General features: G+C 41.7%; 1 protein-coding gene across 12 annotated transcripts in view; it reads left to right on the forward strand.

The window, feature by feature from the left end:
• Nucleotides 1–12,943, forward strand: part of ZNF831 (zinc finger protein 831) — a 163,102-nt gene that overhangs the window by 25,738 nt on the left and 124,421 nt on the right. The gene's annotated exons all lie outside the window — the stretch shown is intronic.

A 12,943-nucleotide genomic window follows, 5' to 3' on the forward strand; every position in this document is an offset into this window, starting at 1 on the left:
CACCCAGCATCAAAGGTGTGCCCAGACCCCTAATGTTCCCTGGCATCCCTGCCCCACCCCATGATGTTTTCACATGACGTGAGGACTCCCTTCCCCCAGAGTGAGCAAGCCACAATGCTTCCATGACCTAACCTCAGGAGTCACATTCTGCCGTTTCAAAATCTTATGGATTACACAACCCAAAAAACCCATTGTTGTCAAGTTGGACCCAACTCATGCTGCCCCGTGTGTGTCAGAGTAGAACTGTGCTCCACAGGGTTTTTTCAATGGCTGTGATCTTAAGGAAGTAGATTGCCAGGGTTTTCTTCTGCAGTGCTGCTGGGTGGATTTGAACCACCAACCTTTTGGTTAGTAGCTGAGTGAAAACTATTTGTACAACCCAGCAACCTATGGGTTATACAGGTAAGCCCTACTGATTGCGGAGGGGGCCTTACATCTTGGGAGATGGCCACCTCCAGAGATTCCAAAGGAGCAGACACTGTGCTTAGCACTGGGAAGATACGGTGCCTTCTCTCAAGGTGCTTGTGGCCCCAAGAGGGAAGCACCAAGCCAGTTCCCATTGAGCTGATTCCAACTCATGGTGACCCCATGTGTCTCAGGGTAGGTCTGTGCTCCATAGGGTTTTCTTTCTTTCTCTTTACCCTGCTTGACTTTTTATTGGGGTTACTTGAATCTACAAATAAATTTGGGGAAAACTGCTGTTTTTCCAATCCACGAACATGGTATATCTTTCCATTTTTAAATTTCATTTTCTAACCTTTTGTGGCTGGCACAGAGATGTACAATAGATTTTTCTATATTGACATTGTTTTCAGCAACCTTGAAAGATTCACTTACCTTAGGGTTTTCAGTGGCTGATTTCTCAGAAGTAAATCACCAGGCCTTTCTTCTGAGGTGCCTCTGGGTGGACACAAATCTCCAACCTTTTGACTATTGGCTGAGCATGCTAGCTGTTTGCTCCACCCAGGGACTCCAAAGGAATATGCTCCTGTGCTTATAGTGAAGGTGTTCCCTGTAAAGGCAAATTTCTTACAAGCCATTGGTATTCTGGCCACAGAGACTTGGTAAAGGAAACTACCCATTTGTTTTACCCACATGAAGCCTCAAATTTTCCAGTTTTCTGATGGTGGGAGTGGTGTGGTTAAGTGGTAGAAACGTTCTCTCCAGGGCCCACTCCTGAGCCCTAGCCAACCAATGAGTTGCCATCGAGTTGACTCCAACGCACGGAGACCCCCATGTGTGTCAGAATAAAACTTTGCTCCATAGGGTTTTCAGTGGCTGTGTTTTTGGAAGTAAATCACCAGGCCTTTCTTCCAAGGCACCTCTGGGTGGGTTCAAACCTCCAACCTTTCAGTTAGCAGCAGAGCTGGTTCCCTGTTTGCACCACCCAGGGACTCCATTCTGAGTCCTTTAGATGGGAAAATGCTGAAAGGTGATCTCTGCTTCTCACAGTGCTTCAAATTCACTGTCCAGCAAGCCATACACAGAGCTTTTTTCTCGTCACAAAAGTTTCACCTCTACATGTGGAAATACATCTATTTTTCATATGGCAATTTACATTGGAAGTCAGTCATTACGTAAGATTCGTTCACACCTAGTTCCTTTTCAGAGAGCCAGACAGGAAGACTTCCATTTGGATAAGTACAGGATCTGTCTGTCTGACTGTCTACCTGTCTGTCTGTCTGTCCACCTACCTACCTATCTACTGTCTGTCTGTCTATCTACCTAGGAACCCTGGTGGCACAATGGGTAAGCACTCAGCTGCTAACCAAAATGTTGGCTGTTGGAACCAACCCAGTGGCTCCCTGGGAGAAAGAGCTGGAGATCCGCTCCTATAAAAGTTATAGCCTAGGAAAACCTATGTGGCAGCTCTATCCTGTCACTTGAGTCGGAAGCACCTAACAGTACCACATCTATCTGTCTGTCTGTCTATCTGTCTACCTACTTATCTATCTGTCTGTCTGTCTATCTGTCTACCTATCTACCTACTTATCTGTCTGTCTGTCCATCCATCCATCCATCATCTATCTAATCTGTTTATCTATCATACTTCTCTATCACTGCTATAACATATTACCAAAGTTAATGTGTTGTTTTGAACAGCACAACTCTATTTCTTACAGTGATGGAGGTCAGAAGTCCAGTCCATGTCTCGTGGGACTACAATCAGGGTGTCAGCAGGGTGTGTTCCTTTCTGGAGGCTCTGGGCAAGGATCAGTTTCCTGTTCATCCTGGTTGTTGGCGGAATTCAGTTCCTTGGCTCATGGCCGTTTTCTCCCATATTAAAAAAAAAAAAACAGTGGTGTGTCAAGTCGCTCTCAGACTTTAACCCTCCTCCCACCCCTTCCTCAGTCTCATCTCTCTCTTCTGCCTCCTCTTCCTCCATTTTTAAGGACCCATGTGATTAGATTGTGCTCACCTGGGTAATTCAGGGTAATTTCATCATCTCAAGGTGTTACAACTGTTGTGTGCTGTTGAGTCCATTCTGACTCATAGTGACCCCATGTGACAGGGTAGAACTGCCCCATAGGGTTTCCAAGGCTGTAGTCTTTATGGAAGCAGATTACCACACCTTTCTTCCACTGAAAGGCTGGTGGGTTTGAACTGTTGACCTTTTGGTTAGCAGCCAAGCACTTAAACATTGCACCCCCAGGGCTTCTTCATCTCAGGGTCCATACTCTTAATCGCTTCTGCAAAGTCTCTTTTGCCATGTAAGGTGACACAGCCACAGGACCTGGGGATTAGGGTATGGGCATCTTTGGGGATTCTTATTCTGCCTCCCACACTATCTATCTATTCACCTACATATGTATGTATGTATATATGTATGTATCAACCTCTTATCTCTTTCTAATTTTTATATTTTCTTATCAAGAAAGAAGCCCATTTCTTGATTAACTTGCCCATTTTTGCTTCGGTTGTCTTTACTGTTCTACAGAAAATGAAACACTTGGTAGACATCCCCCCTATAAGCCTTAGCTCACAGAGAATGTTAAAATTCACATATCAGATGATTTGTTATCTTTTTCTCTCTGTTTGGAAAAAAGTAATACCAAAAAAAAAACAAAACTGCTTGGTAATGATGACCCAGTAATTAAAAATATTTACTTTTTGTCACATTTACTTCGAGTCTTTAAAAGACAAACAAACATATCGCAGATAATTATGTAGTTTCCCTAGCCCCCCTCCCTCCCTTCTTCAGAAAAAACCGCTATTATGCATTTGGCATGAGTCATTTCAATCCACGTTTTCATACATTTCCTACAATGCAATGCATCTGCCAATAGCATATAACGTTTTGCTTCTTTTAAAAATCTATATAAACAATATCATGCTGAGTATATCATTCTTCTGTTTGATTTTTAAACTCAATATTGTGGCTTTGAAGATCTAACGATGTTGGGACACAAAGATCAAATTTATCCATCTTACTTTCTGGACACCAGGAGTGTTCCAACCCACGAGTATCCGTACTTTATTTTCCATTTTCCTACTTATGGGCTGTCTTAGTTAACTTGTTGTTGTTGCTAGGTGCCATTGAGTTGGTTCCAATTCATAGTGACCCTATGTACAACAGAACTAAACGCTGCCTGGTCCTGCACCATCCCCACAATTGTTGTTATGCTTGAGCCCATTGTTGCAGCCACTGTGTCAATCCATCTCCTTGATGGTCTTCCTCTTTTTCAATGGCCCTCTACCAAGCATAACGTCCTTCTCCAGGGACTGATTCCATCCTGATAACATGTCCACAGTATGTGAGATGTAGTCTTCCCATCCTTGCTTCTAAGGAGCATTCTGGTTGTACTTCTACTAAGACAGATTTGTTTCCTCTTTGGGCAGTTCATGGTATAGTAGTCAATATTCTTCACCAGCACCACGATTCAAAGGCATCAGTTCTTCCGTTTTCCTTATTCATCATCCAGCTTTTGCATGCATGAAGCAATTGAAAACACCATGGCTTGATCAGGTGCACCTTCGTTTTCAAGGTCACATCTTTGCTTTCCAACACTTTAAAGAGGTCTTTCTCAGCAGATTTGCCCAATGCAATGCGTCTTTTGATTTCTCAACTTTTGGTTCCATGGGTGTTGATTGTGGATTCAAGTAAAATGAAATTGCTCAGTCTTTTCTCCTCTTATCACGATGTTGCTTATTGGTCCAATTGTGAGGATTTTCATTTTCTTTATATTGAGGTGTAATCCATACCGAAGACTGTGGTCTTTGATCTTCATCAGTCAGTGCTTCAAGTCCTCTGTGCTTTCAGCAAGCGAGGTTGTGTCATCTGCATAACGCCGGTTGTCTTCCTCCAATCCTGATGCCCTGTTCTTCTTCATATAGTCCAGGTTCTCAGATTAGTTGCTCAGCATACAGATTGAATACGTATGGTGAAAGGATACAACCCTGATGCACACCTTTCCTGACTTTAAACCACGCAGTATCCTGTTGTTCTGTTCAAACAACTGCCTCTTGATCTAGTTATCTAGTGCTGCTGTAAAAGAAATATCACAAGTGGGCGGCTTTAGCAAACAGAAATTTATTCTCTCACAGTTTCGAAGGCTAGAAGTCTGAACTCAGGACACCGGCTCTAGGGGAAGGCTTTCTGTCTCTGTTGGCTCTAGGGGAAAGTCCTTGTCTCTTTTCAGCATCTGTTTCTTGGTGATCTTCATGTGGTGTAGCCTTTATCTTCCCCCATCGCTTTTGGCTTGCTTCTCTATGCCTAATCTGCTCTTTTATATCACAAAAGAGATTGACTTAAGACTCACCCTACACTAGTACTGCTTAGTTAACATAGCAAAGAAAACCCATTCCAGATGGGATTATAACCACCGGTGTAGGGGTTAGGATTTTCCGCACATGTTTTTTGGGGGACACAATTCAATCCATAACATGAACATTAAGGTGGTGTCCCATTTTCGTTGTTGTTAATGTTGCAGCGAACATGTTTACACACGCCTCCTTAGGCACAGTGCAAGAGGCTTTCTAGGAAATTTACCTAAAAGTGGAATGGCTGGGTTATAAAACATAATCACATTTTCAACTTTACTAGCCAGTGCCGTCAAGTCGATTCCGACTCATAGCGACCCTATAGGAGAGAGTAGAACTAGTTATTACCAAATCACTCTCCAGCTTTGAGTGAGAGTTCCACCTTCCCTCAAATCCTTACTGATGCTTGTTATGCCAGATTTTTAATATTTTTGCCACTCAATTTACACAGTTTGTAGGATTTTTTATATATCCTAGATTTGTATATATTATTTGTTTACTGAATGTACTGCAAATGTCTTTCCCGAGTCTATCATTTGTCTTCTTAATTTATTTATTTCTATTTACCCCATAATTGACCATATCTTCCCTTGTCATTCTTTTTGAATGTCAGGTCTTCCTGCTGGGATCATTTTCTTCTGTGTGAAGCATATTCTTTTGAATTTCCTTTAGAGAGGAACACTTTCCTTCTTTATTAGTCTGAAAATGGATTTGTTTTATGTTGCTGAAAAACGTTTTTGCTTGGGATACAATTTTCAGTTGACCGTTATTTTCTCTCTGCACATCAAAGATGCTACTCAGTAGCCTTTGGTTTCCATTTTGTGATGGCAAAGTCAGTCAGCTGTTAGTCTACACCTCTGTCCTTTGAAGGCCTTTTGTCTCTGGGTACTTTAAAGATCTTCTTTTCATCTTTGGTGTTCTGTAGTCTTACTTTGATGTATGTAGGTATATGCTTCTTTGTGTTTATTCCATTAGGAGTTCACTGGGCTTTCATAATCTGTGCATTGATTTCTATCTGAAAAGTTTTCAGCCATCCTTCTTCACATATTGCCTCTGCCCTATGCTCTCTCCTCTCTTTCTGGAACACTGCAATAATGCACACTACACCTTCTCGCTCTGTATTTCGTGTCCCTTGACCGTTCTTCATTTTTGCTAACTTTGTTTCTCTGTGCTACGATCCAGATACTTCGTTCAAGTGTATCTTTAAAATTGTACTAATTTTCTTGATCCATTGAGGTGTTTTGAACAGACAGCTTTATTGAGGTATAATTAACTTTTAATAAATTGTACATATTTAAAGTGTATAACTTAATACACTTTGATATATGCGTACACCTGTAAAACCAACAGCACAATCAAGATCATGAACATATCCATCATACCCCAGAGTTTCCACGGGAACCTTTGTAATCCCTCCTCCCCCCACATCTCCTGGTAACACTGATTTGCTTCCTATTGCTATAGATTAGTCCACATTTCCTAGAATTTTATAAAAATGGATTAATACATCATGTGCTCTTTTCTTTCTGGCTTCTTTCACTCAGCGTGATTATTTTGAGATTCTTTTATGGTGTTGTGTGTGTCAGTAGTTCTTTTTTTATTGCTGAGTAATATTCAGTTAAGGAGCCCTGTTACCTGCCCAGCTGCTAACCAAAAGGTTGATGGTTAGAGCCCACCCAGCAGCTCCGGGTGAAAGACTTGGTGAGCTGGTTCTGTAAAGAAACACAATGGGGCAGTTCTACTTTGTTACATGGGGTTCCTATGAGTCAGAAATTGACGTGACAACATTTAACAGCAACAACAACAGTATTCTGTCACATGGATATACCATAATTGGTTTATATATTCACTTGTTGGTGCTCATTTGGCTTGTTTCCAGCCTTGTGTGGGCATAAGCTTTATTTTCTCTTGCGTAAATATCTAGGAGTGGAATGGCTGCAACGTATGGTATATGAATGACAAACTTTTTAAGAAGTTAAACTGTTTTCCAAAGTGGTTGTATCATTGGTTTCTGCCTTGGTCTTCATTATTTCTCTTCTTCCCTTTACTTTGGGTTTCATTTGGTCTTCTTTAGTTTCTCAGGGGAGATACTGAAGTCACTGGCTTAAGACTTTTCTTCTTTTTTAATATGGGTATTTAGTGCCGTGAATTTCTTGCTAAGTATTGTTTCAAAGTCACATCCCACAAATTTTAATATGTAGTGTGTTCATATTCATTCAGTTAAAAAATTCTTTCTAATTTCTCTTTTGATTTCTTCTTTGACTATGGTTTATTTAGAAATGTATTGTTAGTTTCCAAGTATTTGTGGATTTTTTTAGATATCTTTCTGTTACTGATTTTTAATTTAATTCCATTGTGCTCAAATCCTCCTTTGTATGATTTGAACCTTTAAAAAATTTATTAAGACTTATGGTCTCAAACACAGTCTATCTTGGCCAATGTTTTGCGCACACTTGAAAAGAATGACCATTCTGCTGTTGTTGGGTACAATGTTCTCTAAATGTTCATGTCATATCTCCCTGATTCTCTACGTGCCTGGTAATTTTTTATTGAATTCCAGATATCACAACTTTTATGTTTTGGTACTGAGAATATTCTTGAGTTTTATTCTAGCTCATGGTTAAATAACCTGGGAATAGTTTGACCCTTTTGAGACTTGACTTTAATTGTTAGACAGGACCATAGCAGCATTTAGACTTGGGATAATTTTTTCCTCACTACTAAGGCAAATCTTTCTTAGTATGGTACTCAGTGCCCTGTGAATTATGAGGTTTCCTAGTCCGGCTTGTGGGAACAGGAACTATCTTTGCCCTGTATGATCTCTGGGGATTATTCCCTCCAATTCTTTCAGGTAGTTCTGGCCCTGGCTTTGGGTAATTTCATTGCATGTATATAATGGTCAGTTCTTGGCTGAAGACTCTAGGGAACTCTTTGCAGATCTCCAGACTTCTCATCCTGTGGTGCTTTTGACTCTCCACTACTTTGCTCCATGAAATCCATCCACCTGGGCCTCCACAGACTCCCAGCTGTGTGTCCCTAACTCAGAACACTGCTAGGTTCTTCCTGGGTTCCTCCATTCTGAGTTGACCTGGAAAAATTCTCCACTAGTAAGCAAGGCAATCCTAAGGCTCATTTCATTTTTTCTTCTTCTTTCAGGGATCGCTGTCCTTCATTCCTTGATATCCAATGTCCTTAAAACCATTGTTCCCGGCTTTTGTCCATTTCTTCAGGTGGGGGAGGGGCAGTAAATCTGGTTTTTGTTACATCATCCTGGTCAGAAGAAGTTCCTGAACTGTTTCAGTGGCACCTTAATTTGTCCCCCTGCTTTCATTGTTCTACTGAGTTTTAAATTTCAGTTGTTGAGTGTATATTATAGTTTATCTCCAAAAAGTTCTATTTAATTATTTTTCCAATCTGCTTTGTCATTTTCATATCCCTTGTTCTTTACTCTTATTTTCAATCTTTATTTTAAACACACTTAGTATTTTTAGTCTGATAACACCGATATATGAAGTCTAAATGTCTAACTCTGTTTTATGTACCAGCTCTCACTTATGGTCACTTGTTTGCTTGTGTGTCTTGGGATTTTTGACTGTGAGCTCATATTTTTGGAACTTTGAGTCCTGGACGAAAGATGAGTTTCTCTAGTGGTGATTTGTATTTGCTTCTGCTAGATGCCTGAAAACACCCACTGGGCACCACTTTAAATGAAATTCTTGGCTTTAGGTTTTTTTGGGGGTTGCTCATGTAGTGTGAATTTAGTTGCAAAACTATGAAAAGACTGTCTTATTGTTATGAGATTAACAGGAGAGGCTTTCCACCCCTTCATCAGTGATAAGATTTGAGTAAAGAATTTTTCTTAGTGTCATCTGGGTAGGAGGTTGGGTAGGTGTTTTTATTTCTAGTTCAACTATGTATTGAGAGTATAACTCTCTAATAAGGTCTTCACTGGCTACTTTTTTTTTTTTTTTTGGTCTTGGAAGAAGTACACCCAGAATGCTCCTTAGAAGCAAGGAGGCAAGGCTTTGTCCCACTTACTTTGGACATGTTATTGGGAGGGACCAGTCCGTGGAGAAGGACATCATGCTTGGTAAAGTAGAGAGTCAGTGAAAGGGGAGAAGACCCTCAATGAAATGGATTGACACAGTGGCTGCAACTGTGGGTTCAAACATACCTACTATTGTGAGGATGGTGCCTGACTGGGCAACATCTAGTTTTGTGATACCTAGGGTTGCCATGAGTCAGAACGAACTCGATGGCACCTAACCACAAAACAACCCTCTGAGGTCTCAGCTTTACGCAGGCATGGAGATTGGGTCTTGTACTTGGCTCTCCACCTAGGGAAGATTCTGGGCTTTGAATCCAGTGCCCTGCACCCAACCAGACCATAAAAATGGAACTCAACCTCACCTGGTTTGTTAAATACCCTCAAGGGGAAATATCATGTCAGTCCTTAGCTTGCCTTTCTCGGTTTCTATTTTTACTTGGTTTTTGACCTTTAAATGTTTCTTACTTTCTAAAGGGAGCATCAACACATCTCAACATAAATATTTGAAAAATCTTTATTTTAATCCACATTTTTAGTGTAAAGGTGAGTATGTACTTAGTCTACCAGTGTGTCTAGTTGACTGTACTATTGGAAATGAAATTCTTATTTTTAATCCTGTTTATGATTCTTTTTTCATTAAGAGTTGTGTATTTTGAGAATCGATTGTAGCTGTCTTTTTCTTTATAATTATTACTTTTTGGTCTTGCCTAAGAAATCTTGGTCTCAATTTCCCAGTGTCACAAATATACAAATATATTCTCTTACATTTCTTCTCATAGGGATATCTTTCTCTCTGTATCTCTGTCTGTCTGTCTACCCATCTATCTATGTATGTAAGGTAGGGATTTATTTTTGTCCAGATAGAAAACATGGTCCACAGACCAAATCTACCTTTTGACGTGTTTTTGTATCCCCTGTGAGCTAGGCATGGTTTTTACATTTTTTAAGGTCATTAAGAAGAAGAAGAATATGTGACAGAGATTGTACGTGGTTTGCAAACTCTAAAATATTAAATCCATTTTCCCCACTTACTTGCTATATTTTAACCTCCTGTTTATATTTGAGGGTTTTTTCAAAATCCTCCATTCTGTTCTATTTGCCTGTTTTTCGCCACTCCAAATACCACACTGTAATGAAAATGGCTGTTTTCATTAATGAAACTACATGAGTCAAAGAAGGGGGGTTAGAAAATGTAGGGTCCATTTTCTGAGTAGAAATGGAAAAACAGAGAAAATTCATGCTTGGGTGGCTAATTGCCCTGTCATTATCCAGAGGCATCGAGATTCAGAGAGCTCACAAACAAAGCTTCTGCTGCACCCAAAGTAAGCGCTGGACCATGGAATTGGATTTTATTGATTAATTTGTAACTGTGTACGGAGCTGTATGAAGCATGAGACAGAGACTTGTTCTAGGAAGTTTCTGACAAATGGAACAATGGATGGTGAAGTCTCAAGTGAATCGAGATGAGCGGGGAGGAGATGGAAGTCATGTGGGAGAAGGGTGCTCTGTAACCCTATAGGACGCATTAGTCACTGGAGGGCGAGCTGGGAGAAAAGTAACAAGGCTCAGAGAAGGTAACTGTATGACTAGGTAGTGGCTGTCTTTGCAAAGCAGCTGTTTATCTGTCTGAGGCTGTCAGACCACAATTTACTTATTCAGTGGGATGGCACAGTAATGAGTACACAGTCTCTGAAGGGAGGTAAAAACATAGCCCTATGGATGTGGCTCCTGTGTTTATGTGGACTCCAGTAGATCGGGCTCCAGGTACTGTGGATCATGGTTTTCCATATGGAAAAAAATAAAAATAAATCCCTGGATTACATATGTAGATACACAGATAGGTAGATGGATAGATAGATGATAGATAGGTAGATAGATAGATAGATCAATAGATGATAGATAGATAGATAGACAGACAGACATATACTTAGGTAGACAGGTAGGTAGGTAGATAGATGGATAGAGATAGATATCCATATAAGGAGAAACACATGGCCCCTGGTACATGTGATGTGTGGTATACATGGCTCCCAGTACACATGGTCCTTAGTACACATGGACCCTGGTACACTGAGTTCCTGGTACATGTGACACCCACTATACATGTCTGACAGGCTTTGTCATGCTCACCACAGTCCCAGAAGCTGTGACCACAGCTCCAGACCTCTGCTTAGTGAGATATGGGGGCTGTACCATTCCTCACCTCACACTTTGTCTGTTCTTGCTTTGTTCTTCCCTGTGGGATGAAGAGAAGAATGGGTGAGAAATAATATGAGAAATGACAAGCTTTTCCCCTAGAAAGAGCATGTGTGAGGTGGGCTCCATCTCCTCCACTCAGATGTGGCTCATAAAAGGGGCAGTGGAGGAGGGTGGACGAGAGGAGACTGGTTGGTCAACAAAGTCCAGCATCATCAAGATATGACCCAGATCTCCCTCTGCCCCTTTCCAGGGCTTCCCTCGGGACCAAGTCAAAATTGATGCCCTTGAACTCATGACCTTGGCCACCTTCAGGCTCTCAGGTCTTTCTGTGATGATGCCTCTCCTATGCTGCTGAAGCTAGCATAAGGCAAAACAAAAACAAAACAATAACAACAAAAAAACCCACTGCTGTTGAGTCAATTCTGACTCATAGCAACCCTACAGGTCAGAGTAGAACTGCCCTGTAGTGTTTCCTAGGCTGTAAATCTTTACAAGAGCAGACTGCCATATCTTTCTCCCATGGTGGGGCTGGTGGCTTGAACTACTGACCTTTTGGTTAGCAGCTGAATGCTTAACCACTGCACCACCAGGGCTCCTAGCATGGGGTAAGAAGGCTTTTTTTTCTGATGAGTCTTCCATGAAACCTATAAACAAATATATCATGATGGTCTCACACAAGTGTCCATAATCTACACAAACACACACACACCCACACACGCACACACACGCACACGCACATAGAAAGAGAGAACAGGAGTGGATTTAAAATCTGAACCTTAGATAGAAGTCAATTAAAAAAAAAAGATAAATCACTATATAAAACCAAAAAACTAAACCTGTTGTCCCTGAGTTGATTCTGCCTCGTGGCCACCCCTATGTGTGACAGAGTAGAACTGTGCTCCATAAGGTTTTCTTAGCTCTAATCTTTACAGAAGCAGGTCACCAGGCCTTTCTTCCACTGCACTGCTGGATAGATTTGAACTGCCAGCCTTTAGGTCAGTAGCTTAGTGTAAACCATTTGTACCACCCAGGGATCCAAATCACCATCTAGGCCAGCTAAAAACAACAAAGTAGATATACATACCAGGGTAGATGTTAAAAACAACCTTGAGTAAAAATAAAGTGAGGGAAAGGTTGGGATCTGTGGTACAATGTCGCAAACAAATACAACACTACATATTCATAAGGATACATGCATATTTAAGGATGTTTATCAAATGCACGAGTGGGTGTCTCCAGGGCAAACAGAGGGATTGGACTCGGGAGAGCAGAAGAAGGGGAAAACAACACTCAAATGGGGTGTCTCAGGGGAGGTTCCCTAGAAGCAAAGCCTGAGGCAGGGATTGTGGTACAAGTGACTTATAGAGGGAGGGCTCTCAGGAGGTATGCAGGGACGTGAGGAAGGCGGACCCGGGCAGGGAAGAAGCTAAGCAAGGAAGTAGTTTCCACTGTACAGACTCAGCCTGATCCCACGGGGAGCTCTGGAGTGTGAACTGCCCCATAGAGCTTCTCCTGCTCAAGGTCAAGGGGCTGTTACACCTGCAACATCAGCAATGGGGAAGAGCCCCTGGGGTGTGTATGTGTGTGTGTGTGTGCGCGTGTGTGTGCAAACACCCTACGCATATCCAACACTATGGCTCCATCGGCCAGGGGTAATCCTCACAGAAGGGTGAGAAGCGGTGCTGTGAGTCGTTATTGCCCACACCCCCGCCTGCCTAGGGAAGGAGCTCTGGACAGCCCCTGCATGGACCTGTGATGAGGGCAAATTTACAGGCTCTGCCTGACCCTCGGCCTTAGTTCCTAGGGTGCTACTACCACTGGAGGGGTTGTACACAGAACGATCTGGAAGATCTCAGAGAGAAAGAAGCAGATCCTGCCATGACTCAACAAAACGTTGTGCTGATGGCAATGCCAAGGCCTGTGGGCTCTCCCCAG

This window comes from Loxodonta africana, chromosome 24 (genome assembly GCF_030014295.1).
Source record: "Loxodonta africana isolate mLoxAfr1 chromosome 24, mLoxAfr1.hap2, whole genome shotgun sequence".
NCBI lineage: Eukaryota > Metazoa > Chordata > Mammalia > Proboscidea > Elephantidae > Loxodonta > Loxodonta africana.